Source organism: Scyliorhinus canicula, chromosome 14 (genome assembly GCF_902713615.1).
Source record: "Scyliorhinus canicula chromosome 14, sScyCan1.1, whole genome shotgun sequence".
In the NCBI taxonomy this organism is placed as follows: domain Eukaryota; kingdom Metazoa; phylum Chordata; class Chondrichthyes; order Carcharhiniformes; family Scyliorhinidae; genus Scyliorhinus; species Scyliorhinus canicula.
In genome coordinates, this window is record NC_052159.1 from 18,942,621 (window position 1) to 18,957,739 (window position 15,119).

Here is a 15,119-nt window from a genome sequence, read left to right on the forward strand (position 1 = left end):
AACTTCTTAAGTGTTGCTGGAGCTGCCCGCATCCGGTCCAGTGGAGGTTATTCTTTTTTTTAAATTTAGAGTACCCAATTATTTTTTCCAATTCAGGGCCAATTTAGAGAGTGGCCAATCTACCTATCCTGCACATCTTTGGGTTGTGGGGGTGAAACCCACGCAGACACGGGGAGAATGTGCAAACTCCACACGGACAGTGACCCAGGGCCGGGATTCGAACCCGGGTCCTCAGCGCCGTAGGCAGCAATGCTAACCACTGTGCCACCGTGCTGCCCTAGTGGAGGTTATTCTATCCCACTCCTGACTTGTGCCTTGTGAACCGCCGTAGGGGAGTCTCCGCAGAATTCCGAGCCCCTGCTCGTAGCCACATTTATCATTGGCCATATTTATCATTGTGATCTGTTGCATTGAAGGAAAGCGACCAAAATTCTTTCACAATGCAAAATCCGCAATTACATGGCACAAGAATTGCCCCCACTCCAGTCACATTCTACAGCGGGCTAATGAATCAATGAATAATTCAACCCCGCTCTGTTTGAAGCTGAATACATCACTCAAATCTGAAAGGCATGCTGATTCCATTAATTCCCTTCCATCCCTGTCCAATTCTTGTGTGATTATAGAGAATAACACAAAGAACTTTGGTTGCAAAGTCTATAAATTTTCATGACGCAAAGCCAATTAGGGCACAAATGTTTCAGAACAGAAACATTCCGTAATCATGTTGCCGATACATTTTTGGGGAAACAAAAAATAGGAAATTGGGACGTATGAATGTATAAAATTGCAACTTTTCATGACAAGAAAGATACCCTTGATCCACAAGAGTAATAATTTCACCACTAAAAGTTTCAATACTGCTACCGCCCGCCCACTCACAGGAATCCACTTGGGTTGTGTGGAGTGTTCACTTACCCACGATTGAATTCTTCTGAATCATAGCTTTATCTCTGTTCACCTAACTATAGACTTCTTAGACATGTCTTTTCATTTCTCTAGTTTACTAAGCCAGTTGGACTTTAGATTTCTGGCATCAGTTTTCTTAATCATTACTCCATAGTTTGGCTTTTTGTCTCGGACGTCTGAGAGAGATGCTCCCTCTTTAGCCTTGTCAAACCAATTGCTTCCAGCAGATCTGTGAGAGCTGCCTTCTCTCTCACTACCTATCTCCATTTGCAATCAAATTAGCTAAGCTAAAACTTAAAAGCTTCTCTACCTTACAAGGCCCCAGTTACTAAGCAACCATTGCTGGTGTATTTATTCTTCATGCTGTCTCAAAGCACAATAAAAACACATATGGAGCTCAACCAACCCCTACACATACATGTATATTTGGTTGGATGAATCTAATTAGGTTTCACTCTTCCAAGCACAGAAACGCTAAATTAAACCCACTTAAAGCTGTATCAATTGATGCATGATCAATTGCACAAAGACGAGAGTTGAATACAACTGAGGCTTTATTACACTAAGATGTGTGGCCTCCTACAGCAGCTGGCAAAATGGCTGCTGTACAGGGAGCACACATATTTATACTCCGCCTATTGGGCAGAGCCAGCAGGCAGGGACTGCCCCCGTACCTGTAGTACAGGACCTGACCGTACATACCCTAATATATACAGCAGTGGTTGCTACCACACCAATACAAATATAAATCCCTTAAAAGTACTTTTGTTTTCCTAATTGAGCATCATTGATAAACTAATGAGGTGAAATTCTAAAGAAGACTTCACTCAGGTGTTCATTACTGAGGCAAATTTATTTCTATCTCTTTTATGTTGTCTGATAACATGTGGTTACCAATTAATTGAAAGCTATATGAACCCTTTTGGATTCCTGTCTATGTGGAATTTTTAAATACTTCAGAAATATTTTTTTAAATATACAGCTTGATTGATGTTTCAGGAAACTAATGTTCTCTGAAGTAGGTAATGTGCAAAACCCATGGTGAAATAATTATACATGGAGACTGGCTGAGGTGGGACTTTTATTCTATCCGTCCATGGGATGTGGGCGTCGCTGGCTGGGATAGTATTCATTGCCCATCCTGAGGGAATTTCAGAGTCAACCACATTGCTGTGGGTCTGGAGTCACATGTCGGCCAGACAAGGTAAGGACGACAGATTTCCTTCCCTCAAGGAAATGAGTGAACCAGATGGGTTTTTATGACAATTGACAATGGTTTCATGGTCGTCACTAGACTTTTAATTCCAGATTTTTGTTGAATTCTAATTCTACCACATGCCATGGTGGGATTTGAATTCAGGTCCCCAGAGCATTACCCTGGGTCTCTGGATTACTAGTCCAGTGACAATCTGGGTTCAAGGATTCAAATCCCACCATGGCCATGAGTGGATTTTAAATTCAATTCATAATCTTGAAAAGCTTGTCTAATGGTGACCATGAAACTATTGTTGATCGTCATTTTTTCAATAACCCATCTGGTTCACGAACACCCTTGAGGGAAGGAAATCTGCCACCCTTACCTGGTCAGACCTACATAAGAATCCAGATCCATAACAATGTGGTTGACTCAGAAATGGCATCAAAAGCCACTCAGTCCATCGGCAGGGTGATGAGGGATAGGCAACAAATGCTGGCTTTGCCAGTTTCGACCACATCCCCTGATGCGGCCAGTCTTTATGAACTGAACGTTCTGTTTCTGTTCTGGCATTTCTTACATTTTTAAGAATGGAAATGACCAGCTCCACTCTGTCATATTATCCACTCCTGTATATAATGAAGTGGAGACAGGTAGTGATTGACACACAGGGTGACCAGTAAGCACACAGCACAGTGCAGCCAATCACCAGACAGGACACTACCACTATAAAGCCAGAGGGCACTAGGTTTCCCGCTCTCTCTGGACCCAGCCACTGAGACAGTCAGAGTCCACGAGCTAGCAAGTGCAAACACCATGCGGTAGCTAGTAAGTCTGCTCAGGCTAGTACAAGGTCTCCAGTCAGTTCAGTATAGTGTCGACCCACAGCTGAGCATGTATATTAGTTATATCGTTGAACAAAATCATGTTGGATCTTCTCCAGTGTTAGAGGTCTGTCTCTCGCCACACTGCATCAAGTGCAGTCCACATCGAACCAACCTGCCTAACACATCATGGTACCAGAGTGATACTGATATTGACGGACCTACCTCGAGTATCATCCTCCTCCTTTATAGAGACACAAAATCCCCAAGCTCAGAAAATATGAGTCAGCCCAAGCTACTGAGGTTTTCCTTTTGTGGTGCCACTCTTACTCAAACTCTTGTTCCCACCCTTGCCTAGAGTCCCACCTGTTTAGGGAGAAGGATTAGCAGCAATACGGTTAAGTGATGCGAGGCAGTGTTCTCGTGGTAGAGCCAGGATAAAGCTCTGGGGAACTGGGTTCGAATCCCATCATAGCAGATGACCAAGTTTTACTTCAATAATAATCTGGAATGAAAACTCTAATGATGACCATGAAATCACTTTTGTAAAAACCCATCTGGCTGACTCATCTCCTTTAGGGAAGGAAATCTGCTCTTATCTAGTCTGGCCGACATGTGACTCCACACACACAGCAATGTGGTTGACTCTTAACTGCCCCATCAAGGGCAATTAGGGTAGGGCAATAAATTCTGGCACAACTGGCAATGCCCACATTCCCTGAACGATTACATTTTAAAAAACCTACAGGCAGAGTATTTGTACAAAGCTTTACATGAATGGAATTATATAAAATAAGCAGCACAGAAACAGGCCTTTAATCCAACTATTCCATGTTGCATGGAAACTCCACACAAAATCTCTCATCCTTCCTAGCTTAAGTCTACTCACAGAACCTTCATAATAGACAGAATACTATGAATGGATACTATTCTTCTCAGCTACTCACTGTGACAGTAAGGTCCAGATTCTCACTATGGGTAAAGATGTTGCTTTTCGATCACGTCTTGAATCTCTTGGTGACTGTCGTCCATTGATGAACTCTAGATTTGCTCTCCTCAAGTGGAAACAAAAGGTTTCATCATTCTAAAGGGCTGGATTATCCGTTCCTGTTTCACAATCGGCAAATCGGTGCAAACCGCTCACCGATTCTGGTACTGCTGAGGGGCTAGCACCAACGTTGGGTGAAACGCCCATGGATCACGCTGAAAAGGGCCGGGTTCCGGGCCGTGCATACGGACGACTGACGACCTGCACCGGTCGCACCGTACAACATGACGCCGGCCGTGCGTGACCCCAATCCACCAACCGTGACCCCAGAGCCCACCCCATGGCCAGCCCCCACCAGTCCCCCCAGCCATTGCAGAAGCCACCCGCAGCCAGAGGCACTGATCCCGGCTGAGTGTGGCGGCGCAGAACACAGTCCGCAGCCGTCACGCCGGGTTCCTGCACGGCTGATACCACGCGTGACCTGCGGTGTCGGGAACTCGGCCCATCGGGGGCGGAGCACATGCCAACGGCGTTGAAACGGCATGCATCACGCTGATGGCACTTTGGAGGGGGCGGGGCATGGCGGACAGGCGTCAAACCGCCGCTGGCCTCGATTTCGCCGCGAAAATCCATTCTCCGCCTGATCGCCAAACACGATTTTGGCGTCGGGCTATAGAGAATACAGCCCCCGATGAGAAATGAAATGCAGCCTGTTCACCCTTTGAGATATTAACATTGGCCTGAATATCAATTCAGGTTGGCAGTATTTAATTCTTTGGTTCAATTTAAAAAATTGACTCACACCAAAGCTGTCTCTCATGTATTTTCCCCTCAAAGTCCCTTGCATGCTCCTTCAGTACTGGAGAAATGTGGCTCTTCAAACATTCAACAGATGTGTGAACTGATCCAGCTGGAAAAATGTAAAAGTGAAGTTGATTGCTATAAACAGGAACATTCCTCAAATGCAATAAGTTGTATTTCTGCTATTGATGTGGTAACAGGTTGAGCAGGTGACTTAAATAACAGAGTAGATAAAAGTACTGAACTCATTTCAAAGGAGTGAGAAATGCAATAGTCCATTTTTAACAATGTGCATCCCTAACCTCGGCACATCTGAGAGTGATGCAGCACCAGCGGACAAGGATTAAAGGCCAGAATTTGCAATTATACAGCACGTTCAACATTGTCAAACGTCAGGAAAGCTCTTTGCAGAGGTGTAACCGAGGAATGGACCCTGAACTAAAGGTAGAGTTTTACTTGGATGAGTGACCAAAAGCTTTGGCCTCGATTTTTCGCTGCCTGCCGCCGGTAGCGCGATTGCTGCGGGAATCCCTCGTAATCCTCGCCAAGCATAAATTTGCATGGCGGGGAGCGCAAATCAGTCGCAATTCACCTGTCGGGAGAACATAGTCACCCAAACAGAGAATCTTGCCCTTTGTTTAAGAAGTGGATTTTAAGGGAAATGTTAAAGGATAAGAGGCAGGCGGAGGAGATTCAAAGCAGGAAGGCGAAGAAGCTGAAGGCATAGCCACCGAGGTAGGATTATGGGAGAGGAGACTAGAATTTAGTTGCAGGGTCCATTCTTTAATTTAAGGTTTTTTTTAAATCGAGGAGAACGCACCTCCATTTCGAAGCACCCTCTCTCTTTGTTACCCTCCATTGCCATCAGCTGCTCTTTACAAACAGCTAGGCCGTAACATGGCCATTTGCCTTTGAGAGTCCACCCGCAATTCTTAGTTGGTTGGTGAGCCCGTCTCCTGACTAATTAAGGAGGGCACCCTAAGTGACCATCACAGCGATTGGCTATCTTCCCCTCCCCTCCCCTCCTCTCCCCCCACTGCTCCCTCCGGTGTGGGTTAGGGACCCTTGAAACAATCCTGGCCTGTTCTCCACTCCTATAGGGGAAACGCGGCCTAGTCACTGTTCCGTCCCTCCCTCTACAAATGCTGCCACGTATTTCTTGAATTCAAAGCATTGTTTTTACATCCTTAGGACGAAGGGCAGAGAACAGTAACATCTAATGTTCAGGACAACTTCCAGTCAATTGAAGTTTTCAATTATCCATATTTGTATTCTCATAATTCTTTTCGCCAAGCAGTGGACTAACCATCAGTTTAATCCAATTGTAAGTTGCCAACTTTATCCTGAAAATAGCTTAAAATGATACCATCCATCATTAATAATGCAAACTCCCCGTCTGCACCATTAAATAAACTCATCAGTCCTCTGATATTACTTAACCAGCAAATAATTGGCATACAACCCATCAACCACCACTTCAAAGAAAGGAAATCAACTCGCCAATTTGAGTGGGCTCCTAGGTTATGTATCATTTAAAATCACTGCGACTGTTTGGTGTTATAACTTCCACATTTCACTGCATACTGTAAATAATTAAAAACTAATTTAAAAAAAATTCACACCACATTAAACAGCTGCATGAAGAAGCTGAACAGTTGAGGAGAAATCTTTTCCACAACATGTTGTTCAGATCTAATATACACTGCCTGAACATAGAACATAGAACATAGAACGATACAGCGCAGTACAGGCCCTTCGGCCCTCGATGTTGCACCGACATGGAAAAAAAAAACTAAAGGCCATCTAACTACACTATGCCCTTATCATCCATATGCTTATCCAATAAATTTTTAAATGCCCTCAATGTTGGCGAGTTCACTACTGTTGCAGGTAGGGCATTCCACGGCCTCACCACTCTTTGCGTAAAAAACCCACCTCTGACCTCTGTCCTATATCTATTACCCCTCAATTTAAGGCTATGTCCCCTCGTGCTAGCCACCTCCATCCGCGGGAGAAGGCTCTCGCTGTCCACCCTATCTAACCCTCTGATCATTTTGTATGCCTCTATTAAGTCACCTCTTAACCTTCTTCTCTCTAACGAAAACAACCTCAAGTCCATCAGCCTTTCCTCATAAGATTTTCCCTCCATACCAGGCAACATCCTGGTAAATCTCCTCTGCACCCGTTCCAAAGCTTCCACGTCCTTCCTATAATGAGGCGACCAGAACTGTACGCAATACTCCAAATGCGGCCGTACCAGAGTTTGGTACAGCTGCATCATGACCTCATGGCTCCGGAACTCAATCCCTCTACCAATAAAGGCCAACACACCATAGGCCTTCTTCACAACCCTATCAACCTGGGTGGCAACTTTCAGGGATCTATGTACATGGACACCGAGATCCCTCTGCTCATCCACACTACCAAGAATTTTACCATTAGCCAAATATTCCGCATTCCTGTTATTCTTTCCAAAGTGAATCACCTCACACTTCTCCACATTAAACTCCATTTGCCACCTCTCAGCCCAGCTCTGCAGCTTATCTATGTCCCTCTGTAACCTGCAACATCCTTCCGCACTGTCTACAACTCCACCGACTTTAGTGTCGTCTGCAAATTTACTCACCCATCCTTCTGCGCCCTCCTCTAGGTCATTTATAAAAATGACAAACAGCAACGGCCCCAGAACAGATCCTTGTGGTACGCCACTCGTAACTGAACTCCATTCTGAACATTTCCCATCAACTACCACTCTCTGTCTTCTTTCAACTAGCCAATTTCTGATCCACATCTCTAAATCACCCTCAATCCCCAGCCTCCGTATTTTCTGCAATAAGGGGACTGGAAGCCGATTCAGCATTAACGGTCAAAAGGAAATTGGCTGTATTCTTAATAATGAAATGTTGACAGGGCTCCAGGGGAAGAGCTGAACAGTGAGTCGAAGCATTCTTTTTCTTTCACAGAGCTAGTATAGGAATGATGGGCCAAATGTCCTTCAGAGCTGTATAATTCTATGTACAGAACACAACTGATATTAAGGAGCGACCTCCAGGCTGTAATCCAATCTCTGGTAGAAACTGGGTAGAAACGGGATGGCACGGTGGCATAATGGTTGGCACTGCTGCCTCACAGCACCAGGTACCCGGATTCGATTCCAACCTCAGGTGACTGCCTGTGTGGAGTTTGCACGCTCTCCCCGTGTCTGCATGGGTTTCCTCTGGGTGCTCCGGTTTCCTCCCACAGTCCAAAGATGTGGTGGTTAGGTGGGTTGGTCATGCGAAATTGTCCCTTCGGGTGGGGTTGCAGGAATAGGGTGGAGGATTGGACGTAGGTGGGGTGGTCTTTTGAACGGCCGGTGCAGACTCGATGGGCCGGATGGCCTCCTTCTGCACTGTAGGGATTCTATGAAACTACTTGAGGTTCACCCTCATGTTTTATAACATGGCTGGAACTGCTCACATAGTTTAGCGTTTGAAATCTCTGACATTCATCCAACAGGAAAATCATAGAATCATAGAATTTACAGTGCAGAAGGAGGCCTTTCGGCCCATCAAGTCTGCAGCTCTTGGAAAGAGCACCCTACTTAAGCCCATGCTTCCACCCTAACCCCATAACCCAGTAACCCCACCTAACCTTTTTTGGGGGCACTAAGGCCAAATTATCATTGACAATCCACCTAACCTGCACATCTTTGGACGATGGGAGGAAACTGGAGCACCCGGAGGAAACCCACACAGACACGGAAAGAACGTGCAAACTCCACACAGACAGTGACCCAGCGGGGAATCGAACCAGGGACCCTGGATCTGTGAAGCAACTGTGCTAGCCACTGTGCCACCGTGCTGCCCATGAGACCGCAACCCTGATTTTCCAACATTTTAAAATGATTAGGCAAAATCTTAGAAACTGGGGACGTACGATTTTCCAACCAGTTGAGCCCTTCTCCTAGACAGGAGTTTTCCATTGAGTGCTCAATCATGTTGGGCAGGATTCTCCCATCCTGTGGCAGAGTTCCCACGCCGTCGTAAATGCCGTCGCGTTTTACTACGGCGTGAATGGGCCGCTCCCAGGACTCATTCTGGCCCCTACAGAGGGCCAGCACGGCGCTGGAGCGGTTCGCGCAGCTCCAGCTGCCAATCCCGGTGCGAACTGTATGGCGCAGGATCCGTCCATGCGCAGTTGCTCCGGCGCCAACGAGGACATGCGCAGTGGCCTTCTTCAACGCGCCGGCCTCGACGCAACATGGCTCAGGACTACAGGGGCCAGCGCATAGGAAAGGAGGTCCTCAGCCACAGAGCCCAGGACACATTGGAGGCCCCCGAGGGGTCGGACCCCTCCACCCCTCCCCCCCCCCCCCACCCACCCACCCACCCACCCTCCCCCCACCCCCCCCCCCCCCCCCCCCCACGCCGGTGCCAATGGCGCCCATTCTCTGCTCTGCGGAGAATCACGTGCCGGCTTCGGGGCAGCGTGGCCCGTCCACGGGGATTCTCCGGCCCGGCCCAGGGCTGGGAGAATCCCGCCCATGTGCCAATTTGGGTCAATAAGTGACACTGTGCAATATTACATGACCAGTACTTCAGACAATGACATTTATTATGCTCCCTACTTTAATAGAGATGTTGCTCCAGATATTTGAAATACATATGTGCATTTTAAAATAACAAGCAAACTGATGCTGCACTTTTGTCACAAACAGCAACATTTCAGATCCTAAATGTTTATTCCTTATTACTTAAAGGAATGTAAATTGTATCTGACAATAGTTTTTCTATGAATACAGCAACTGTATTAAGTTGCAACTTTTGAGGGTTGCAATTCCTCGATAAACTACTGTGGTCTTTTCCATCCCTGTTGGCTCCTATTCAACGGACAAAAACATTGAAATGTGAAACATAGCCAAGACAGAACTAAGACAAAACTGAAACACTACAGGGATTCTAGAAAGGCTGAAATGAAACCAGGGGCTGGATTCTCCGCACCCCAATGGCGAAATCGGGGTGGCGTCGCGTGATTCGAGCCCGGCGATTCTCCAACCCGGCGGGGGCTGAGAAAATCCCGCCCCACAGTTTTCACGACAGCGTGGGGACAGCGTGGCAGAGAATCCCACCCCAGAAAATACTGGACAGTTTGTGTCTTTGGATATAGCCCGACCTGCTGAATGTTTCCAACGTTATTTGCTCAAAAGTAATTAATGCATGAGACCATAAGACGCAGGAGCAGAAATATGCTATTCGGCCCATCGGGTCTGCTCCGCCATTCAATGAGATTGTGACTGATCTGATGTGATAATCCTCAACTCCACTTTCCCAGCTTATCCCCACGACTCTCCATTCCCTGACCAAGTTTAAAACTGGCACCTCGATTTTTCTTTTTTCACTCTTTTGTGAGAAGTGAGCGATACTCACAAAGCTAGGATTTCTTCTCCAAAAGAAGGTGGTAATGAGTTGGCTTTGAGTACAACCAAGTGGCTTAGAACATAGAACATAGAACATACAGTGACTTGCTGGGTTATTTTCTGTGGGCCTCGAGTCCCAAATAGGCCAGAACAGGTACGCCAATAGATTTCATCCTCTAAAGGGCAATAATGAGCCAAATTTTACTCTAAACTCTTTTAAACCACCAGCTGGTGCCCATCTCTAATTGCCATTGAGGAGGTGGAGGTGAGCCAGGTTCTTGAATCATGGCCCATCCAAGCAATAATCTAATCACTTCAGGGTTGCCAATGCTGATAGAAGCTTACTTTTAATTCTAGATTAATTTAATTAATTGAATTTAATTTCCCAGCTGCCATGATCGGATTTGAACTCAAGCCTCTGCAACTACTCGTCACAATCGCAATGCTACCTTACGCTAAACTCTTAAACCAACACCAACCATCTTTACCTGACGTATCCATCTGGTTTCTCTTAGAAGACAACTGAGATCGAGTTTGTCAACCTTAAATGTAAACTTGTGTGGGCATAATATGTGAAAATTTAGTTGTGACTCGGCAGTGTTAATTTTTATTTTTAAGACATTTTGATTCTCCAAATATTCATGGTGACAAATATGGATGGGTGTCTCATTGTGTTTCTGAAATGTAAGAAGAGTTGGGTAGTTTGAACCCTTCGGTGTTTCATTAATATGAGCCTGAGTGATTGAAGCTTTTCCATGGTAGTGAATGAATGGAAACTAGAGAAAATGTGCTCGTATTTTCGACAGCAACTTCCAAACCAGTGACGTCTATTATCTAGAATGACAAGGGCCGCAAGCACACTGAAACACCGCCACCAGCAAGTTCCCCCCCAAAGCACACACCATCCTCACTTGGGAATATATCGGCCGTTCCTTCACTGTCGCTGGGTCAAAATCCTCGGACTCCCTCCCTACACCACATTGACTGCAGCGGCTCTAGAAGGCGGCCCAGCCCCACAATCAAGGGCAATTAAGGATGGGCAATAAATGGAGGCCCAGCCAAGGGCACCCAAATCCCGTGCAAGAAAAAAATAAAAGTATTTGGTAATCTGTTAACTAATTGCGGGGAATGAAGCTCATCTGGTTCACTGGTTTATATTGCTGGACATGTCTGCAATCCCACAATGTGTTATGGTCTCTTTCTTTCCTCACCCATACAAGCCCACATCATAGAAACAAAACTTTTTTTTTAAAACAAGTCCATCTGTTTGGTTACTTTTGTTATAGAATCATAGAATTTACAGTGCAGAAGGAGGCCACCCGGCTCATCGAGTCTGCATCGGCCCCGAGAAAGAGCACCTCACTCAATCCCACCCATCCACCCCATCCCTGTAACCCCCACTTAACCCTTTTTCTGGACACTAAGGGCAATTTAGTATGGCCAAACCACCTAACCCTCACATCTTTGGACTGTGGGAGGAAACCGGAGCACCCGGAGAAAACCCACGCAGACACGGGGAGAACGTGCAGAGTCCGCACAGACAGTGACCCAAGCTGGGAATCGAGCCTGGGACCTCGGAGCTGTGAAGCAATTGTGCTAACCACTGTGCTAACATGTGTCTTCCATGCTATTTGTTCGAAGGTAGTCAAAGACGTTATCTGATGTGATCTGAATGTAATTATGAGTTATACATCAAGATTATTTCATACTAATAACATGCCATCCTTACATTTGGTTTTATTAGACCCAGTTGATGAGGGAACTCTTCTTTTTTGCCTTTTTCAGTTGTGCCAATGACCAGCTTTCTGGCGATGCTGGACTTTGCAGTGAAGTTAATGCCCCTGGATCTTTGGGCGCCAGTGTCACTATAAATCAGGTGACTTTAAAATGTTACATTCATTTTTTTTGTCACATATTATACATTCAGTGGTGACACTTCGGGTCATTTCATGGACTTGGAAAACATGTTAAATGAGACTGTTCCTACACCTCCTTCTCCCACTGCTGCTCAGATCGTTGTGAAGCATCACAAATGCCTGTGATAAATCTGTGAATTTCTAATGACGATCCATCAAGCTTTGTCAATTAGCTCACGTATCCACTGCAATGCCTCTTTTACCTTAAGTGGCATTTTTTTTTTCCTGAGTTCATGGGCAATCGAGAGCCATTAAAAGATTTAATGGGAAGATTCAAATTCATGCAAATCTCGGAATGTTCAATTACTGCTGTCGACGGGCATCTCTGGCTTGTCATGGGCGAGATTTGGCCCAATTGATTATCAACTGCTCCTGAAACTCTGTGCAAGAATTTGCGAATCTTTTGTGGCCATCCATCAAAGTTCATCAAGTGGCAAGATGCAAATTTGCCCCAACTATTCAATCGCAAGTGACTGCAAAGCAGCACTCAATAAAAAGCACTAACCTGTTCCCAGAATGTTCAGTTAATGTCTGGAGTCAGCCCGCAGACTCCTGGAGCTGTGCAGAAATAGGTCTGAACACAGCTGCCTGAGAAGAGAAATCAAATCCAGAGTCGAGTCCCAGGTGATTGCAGCACCCGGGAAGTCACCGTCGGAAGAAGTATAAACTTGTACATGTATTGCAAAAGAAAATGGAAAAGTGCAAAACAATTTCACAGCTGCAGCGGCTATGCAGCCACTTGCAAGAAAAAAACTCACTCTCCGTTTCATGCATTCTGAAACATTTTGATGTAATAAAGTTGCGCAATGAAAATGCAAGTGGAGTATTTTAATCAAACTGACATGAAGGCAGAGGGTTTCTGCACCAGAGTTATTGATGTGTTAGGCAGGTTGGTTCGATGTGGACTGCACTCGATGCAGGGAAGTTAGAAACAGACATCTAACACTGGAGAAGGTCCAACACTGTTTTATTCAACTATAGAACTGCTATACGTATTCAGCTGTGGGTCGACACTATACTGATCTGACTGGTGACCTTGTAGTAGCCTGACCAGACTTACTAGCTACCACATGGTGTTTGCACTGGCTAGTCGTGGACTCTGACTGTCTCAGTGGCTAGGTCCAGAGAGAGTGGGAAACCTAGTGCCCTCTGGCTTTATAGTGGTAGTGTCCTGTCTGGTGATTGGCTGTACTGTGTTGTATGCTTACTGGTCATCCTATGTGTCAATCACTGCTTGTTTGCATCTCATTATATAAATGAGTGGATATTATTATAGTTATCACCCCTTTGATCCAGAGGATGAACAAGATGGCACTGGTGAAGGTCAGAAACCACGCCTGGAATGCTTCAAATTAACCCACCCACAAAATATGGTTTGCATGGAATCTTAGCGAGCAGATCTTGTCTGCACAAAACGAGATGGGCTATGTTCTATTGGTTTTCCATGTGTGTGAAAGACAGTGGCGATATTGGTCTGCACTCGATCAGCTAATCCACGGCACGTCTAGGCAGCAAAAACCTTTCAGCAGCACTACGTCAATGAATTGTCCACTACAAGTTAGTTGTTGCTATGGCTGCTGATTAATGTCTGGCTGCTTCTGCTTTCTAAGAAGATTGAGGCCTGCTGGGCATCCTCTGCAGGCCCGAAGCCTTTCAATAATTTTAACATGCTGCCTGAGATCATGTGAAGATCGACCCAAGCTTTGTTCCCACTCCCTGCCAACATCCATTTTAAAAGATGCTGCATTCAAGCTTGATGTCAACGTTTCAGAGGTGGTGTTTCTGATCAAGAGCAGGAATCCTGGATTGTTTTGCTGCCCATTCCAACCCCAGGAAAACTGCTGCCCATTTTAGCAACCTAACACCACTTTGGTTGAGATCATCTGACTCAGGGATTGTGCTCATTTATTTTTTGAAGTCCCGGAATTTTATGACTGAGGGTAACTTAGGAAATTTCCCCTTTCCTCACTAGAATGGCCCCCAAATGATGTGATCTCCATTCTGGGGGACTAATTCATCATATAATAGAGCCAGTAACCCTGGAAGCATATCCTCATTGGCCATAGGGGTGGGCAAGTGATGAACTTAATCCCAGTTGCAATTAAAGGAGTTTGCCTATCCAGCCTTAACCCTTCACTCCCTGTGGTCCCTTATACCCCCATGCCAACTCAATGCCAACTTCCTCAACATCCACTATGTGCAGACCTCAGGGACCATGTGGAAATTAAATATGATAAAGTTCAAAAAATTAATACTGCTCTTACTATACAAACTTGATCGTAATAAAATTTCCATTCATGGAATCTTGTTTAAATATTTTAAATATCAAGTGCTGAATTGCTGATAAAAACAAACACACCTCAATCCCTCAAACAAACCAAATCCTTTGATATATTCTTTAACCCGTCAATCAAATTGCAACTCAGAATCCCCTGCTGAAATAATTGTAGGCTCTGAAACTTAGCCAAACTTTGAGAAAGAGCTCTTCGGGAGATGTCAACAACTATCTATTGAAGCTATTGGAACAGATGCTATACCGTCTAGTTTGTCAATCAGAGCAACAGACCAGAGGTTTTTTAAATTCTCACTGCCAGCTGCAGTCTAAAGAGCTGAATATTTTTTTAAATATCTTCAGATCTTGACAATTAAACAGACCTGTTTGATGAGGCTGTTGTACAATTCTTATTCATAAACACCTTTTATGTTCACTAATTCAGTCTGTAAAAGTGCATCTTTACATTTAGCGATGAGGGCAAATTATCCTGACACTGCCTCTGGCCCAACCCCAGTGAGTATCCTGTTTCAATATAAGTCTCAAAAAAAAAACGTACTCACCAGAATGCCTCTCTTTGGGTGAAGAGAACCATTTGACTCCTCCACGGAGGACTGGCCACAATATGCCAAGCGACTCGGGTATTATTTCCAAGCAAACGAAATGAGAGAGGAGGCAAATCACAAAGCAATTTTCCTCAGTGTTTGTGGAAATCAGACCACCTTATTTACAGTCCTACAGCCTCAACCATGCCTGATCCCAAATCATTTGGTGAGCTTGTGGATTTAGTGAAGGCTTAATTGCAACATCAACCAT

General features: G+C 45.2%; 1 long non-coding RNA gene across 3 annotated transcripts in view; it reads left to right on the forward strand.

Annotated features, from left to right (window-relative positions):
• The window catches only part of LOC119977577, an 86,537-nt gene that overhangs the window by 42,215 nt on the left and 29,203 nt on the right, over positions 1–15,119 (forward strand). For 2 of the 3 annotated variants that reach the window (XR_005463224.1, XR_005463225.1), the window contains one exon: positions 11,901–11,991. The exons of the other annotated variant lie outside the window; for it this stretch is intronic. This is a non-coding gene — a long non-coding RNA (uncharacterized LOC119977577). The remainder of the gene's footprint in view (positions 1–11,900; positions 11,992–15,119) is intronic. 3 annotated transcript variants of the gene reach the window in all.